Genomic DNA, 4,684 nt, shown 5'->3' with positions numbered 1-4,684 from the left:
GAAAGAGGGAGCTCTTCTTAATATTTTGACACCAAACTCATGTCGATACACCTTACCGACTGCGAGTAAAGCCACCCACGCTTTAACTTGACAGACTGTACACTGGTAAATTAATTTTTTATTATGTAAGCAAATTCCATTTTCTAAGAAAATCATTTAAATGTGTCATAAAAATTGACAAATTTTATGAAAAATTATTATTTAAACAAATTAAAAATTGTTGAAAATAAATTAAAAATCAGTTAAACAATGTTTATAAACACTAAACGAATGAAATATTAACCCTTCGTGTGTACACTGGGTCTTTAAAGGAACAGTCAAAATTTCAAATTCATATTTTTCTTCAATATTTTTACTATATTTCAATTTTTGTTAACAACGGTTCAAAGCTTTTGAATTTCGGAACTTCTGAGATAATGAAGTACATAGTTCGGGAAGTATCCCTGATTTTTTTCAAATTTTTTAAAGGCCTTAAAAACCTTGCAAATCTGCCTCTTCCTTAAAAAACCCAGTGTACACATTGCGTCTCGAAAAATATAGTGTATAGTTATTATTTTGAAGGAAAAAAAACAATGATTAAGAAAAAAATTAAGCAAATGCCATTCTTTTATATCATTGAAAAACACTTAAAAAATGTTAATAAATATTTTACTAGACAAATGTAACTAAATTTAAGTAAAAAATACAAGAAGACAGTGCTTAAAAAGTTGATTTCATGAAGAACTGACTTTTTTTGTTTAAGGGTAGTTTTCAGGATCTCATGAGGCTGTATCAGAGGCATCAAGCCCATGTCCCTGAAAGCCGATGGCCCTGAAAAATTATTTTAAAAACTCAAAAGTTTCTTTACCCCATGAATTTTACATAAAAACCTGCAAGTCAAAACAGGCACCTGTTAGAACCAAATTTAAACAAAAATCAGGGAATTTCTTTTTTGGATTTTGAATAAAATGGGGGGATCGTGGCCCTATAAATAATAGTATTGCAGATCACAGTTTAATTCTAAACCTAAAAATTAATTAATTAATTAGTTAATTAATTAATAGTTTAATTTGAAACCAAAAAAGAATCATTTTTGAGCAAACAGTTGCATTTTTAATTAGAAAATATATTTTTTCAATTAAAAATAGAACTCTCACAGAAATTAATTTCAACTAAAAAAAAAGAATTTTATAACAAAATAGTTAGACTTTTTACCATAGTGATGAATTTTTAACTAAAATTATTATGAGTTTTCCAACACGAAGATTAATTTTTTACCAAGCCAAAAGATAAATTATTAACAAAGAAAAATCAATTTTCAACCAAGTAGTTAACTTTCCTTCTAGAAAATGCCAAATTTTAACCGAAACGTGAATATAGATAAATTTTCAGTAAAAAAAATTAGTTATCAAACAGAAAAATGAATTTTTATGAAAAATAGTGGAATATCCAAGCTACTGCACATAGTAATTAAAATCAGTTCGTGGGGAACTGGAATTATAAAGATTTTTATCTCTTTTTTTATTGTTTAATTCCTACGTCTCTTTTGAATTAAATTTGCAAATAATTTCTTTAAAGTTGACCCTAGGATTTTATAAAGAAATTTTCTCTCTTTTTCATCAAATTTCTGATCCTGAAAGCTGATTTTGAGAAAAATTTGAGTCAATTTTGAGATTATTTGAATAAAAAGGCTTAAATTTTAATGTTTTGCTATAGCAATGCTATGATTAAAAATTAAGGTGTTAAACCCACTGAATAGCACAAAAAATAGGCATATTTCGGAATTCTGTTTGGCTTAATAAACAGATTAATCGAAATTGTGTAAAATGCGATCTACAATACAAATAATGAAGTACAGAGAATATATTTTTTTAATTTGTTCATGCAAAATGGCCGCTGCCCAACACTTCTCCGCCGGCGCCTTTTTTTAAGTTGTCCATGGCCGGAAACCTAACTCCCGGAATTTTTTACCTGGAAAAAAACTAAAGTTTTTTCGATCCTATAAAATGACACGTGCCTAAGATTTTCTGCTCGATATATTGTTTTTGCGCGACATGGTACACTTTTGAAAAAAATTCAAATTTCATGAAAAAAGCGTTACAAAATTGTTTATAAAAAAAATGCAATATAAAAAAATTCTACGTGAGTCGCTGGAGAAAGCAATTTGAAATATATTTTCAAAATATCTGACCGATAGGTTAGGATTTGTTCGATTTCTTTTTTCAGCCAGTTAAAAAAAGTGATTTGGAGAAAAACGCGTTTAAAGTTTTAAGCTAAAAAATGTCAATTTTGTAAAAACTCTACAGTTGTTTAACCCCTTAACTCAAAGTTCTCAGTATTTTTAATCGCAATAAGACGTACAAGAGGCATCTTCATGAAAAAATGAAAACTGTAGGCCTAACAGTTTTTGCGCTAGATTTGGAAAGAAATACATGTAGTTAACCATATTTTTTAACATTAACTTTAAACTGTAAACAAAAAAGAATCCTGGTCATTTTTCGGATTTCTTCTGGTATGCAAAAATGTTTTTTGATTATGCCTCCTGATCTAGATCATAAAAATGTATATTACTCATTTTCAACTTTATGGAGACACTCAGAAGCCTTGGTCAATAAATTACGCAGCCCGAATGTAATATTGTGAAACTTTGAAAGAGGGAATGCCATCTTCAAAATAAATAAAAGAATTATTTACGCACTTAATCTACTTCATTTTCATTTTTTCACGTTAAAAATAATTCGACAGAAAAATTATGAAATTCGATTGTATAATTTATCACAGTTGATTCTTATCTAATTTGAAATACGTTTTATGCTGTGCTGTTCAAAATTAGACACTTTTTAAAAAATATGAAATTGCTTGAAAAATCCTGTAATCTAAAATGTTCTTGATACTAAAAATTAAATCATTTGGAACTTTGTAGGTACTCAAAAAGAAGACATAAAAATTATGAACAGGTACATTATAGTGGTTACAGAAATACTATACATTATTACAACTTTTCAATTTCTGATGCGTAGGCGATAATTCACGTCTTAAAGACCCATGTCATCAATTAAAACAATTATTTCAAAACCTACAGAATAAAAACATAATTATTTATTTACAAAGTTTTCCACAGTCCAATATTGATAAGTTTTAAATATTTATAGTTAAAAAATCTCAAATTACTTTTTCAATATATAGAGAACTAAGATTTGAAGTTAATCAACGAATTTTTTTTTTAAATTTTAGCATTCAAAAATTTTAATGATCTAATTGCGAAGTGGAAATTGTTCAGTTGCAAAGGTTTTTAATATAAGATTATGTAAACGTCAAAACATTAATTTTTCCTTTAAAAATATGTGAGGACATAATATGACTAGTAACACACTTCAGGTTGAAAATTGTCCTTAAAGGCTTCAACCCACCCGCACGCAAAATAGAAATTCCCACTCATCCTAATTTAGTTCGTCAATCGGCCTTAAAAAGTGTCTGTCAACACTCTGAACAATATAAAAAAGAGATTCAATTGTAGATAAGGAACACTTTTTTGGCTAAATAGTAATATTAGATATATTTTCAGTTTTGAAAATTAATCTTTAACCATGAAAACAAATTCTGAATAGAATAGTTAAATTTTAAACCGAACAAATTATTACTTATACAAAAAGATAACTTTTAAGCCAAGAAGATAAATTGTCTACCAAAGAAGAAGGATTTTCAGCAAGATTTATGAAGTTTCAACTAAATATTTAAATTCAAAACAACAAAAAAGAATAATTATTGACGAAATAGTTAAATTGTGAGCTAGAAAAATTAATTTTCAATCACCAAAAATTTTTAATCAAAAAATTAATTTTCAATCAACAAAAGCTAATCTTTTATTCAAAACGATGTATTTTCTGCAGAAAGACGAATTTTCAACAAAATATGTTGATTGCTAACCAAGCAGTTTAGTTTTCAACTAAAAATAATCATTTCCAATCAAAGGCATGCAATTTCATATAAAGTAACGGAATATTCCACTGAATTAGTTAAATCAGTTAAAAGTTAACTTTTAACCAATTATAAATAACTGATAAATAACGGAAATAAAAAAGACTCCTCCTTAAATAATTTTTAATGTATTTTTACCAATAAATAAATTTTTAATTCTTGTCAAATCAGAAAACAGCGTCACAGTGTGCAATTCAAAATTGCAAACTTCCAAATCGAAAGAATAGAAAACTATAGTGCGTACTAATTGAATAATTCTTAAAGTACTAAAAATACTGCACATTTTGAAGTTGTAAACAGTTTTAAATTTAATTATTTTTTTATATTATTTTTTATAATATTAGATGATATTCAATTTAATATTATTTAAGTATTAAACATACTTATTTCTCATCAGAAAATGAACGAGATAAGAAGGGTCTTTAATGACTAATGTGAAGGTTAAAGTCAATTAACTCAAAAAACTATTGTCTTTCACTTACTTATGTTATCAATAGATTTTAAATGCGACGAACTTTAAAAACGTTCAGAAAACTAAATTCACGATACCATCACGTGCAAAATAAGCTATAAAAAACGAGATAAGTAAGATAAGAATAGCTGCCTATATATAGTCGTTTTTTCAAGAGCAAATTCTTCCTTTAAGATACAACAATCCAACTTATAGACTTCACAATTTATTTATCACGCCGCTGGATCTTAAAGAAAACCAAAAAATAAGTAAGAA

At 26.9% G+C, this 4,684-nt stretch overlaps 1 protein-coding gene across 1 annotated transcript in view; it reads right to left on the bottom strand.

The window, feature by feature from the left end:
• Positions 1–4,684, bottom strand: part of LOC117177087 (locomotion-related protein Hikaru genki) — a 530,094-nt gene that overhangs the window by 227,612 nt on the left and 297,798 nt on the right. The gene's annotated exons all lie outside the window — the stretch shown is intronic.

Source organism: Belonocnema kinseyi, chromosome 7 (genome assembly GCF_010883055.1).
Source record: "Belonocnema kinseyi isolate 2016_QV_RU_SX_M_011 chromosome 7, B_treatae_v1, whole genome shotgun sequence".
Classification (NCBI taxonomy): Eukaryota; Metazoa; Arthropoda; class Insecta; order Hymenoptera; family Cynipidae; genus Belonocnema; species Belonocnema kinseyi.
The sequence above is the reverse complement of the archived record's forward strand: the minus strand, read 5'-3'. Positions and strand labels throughout refer to the sequence as shown.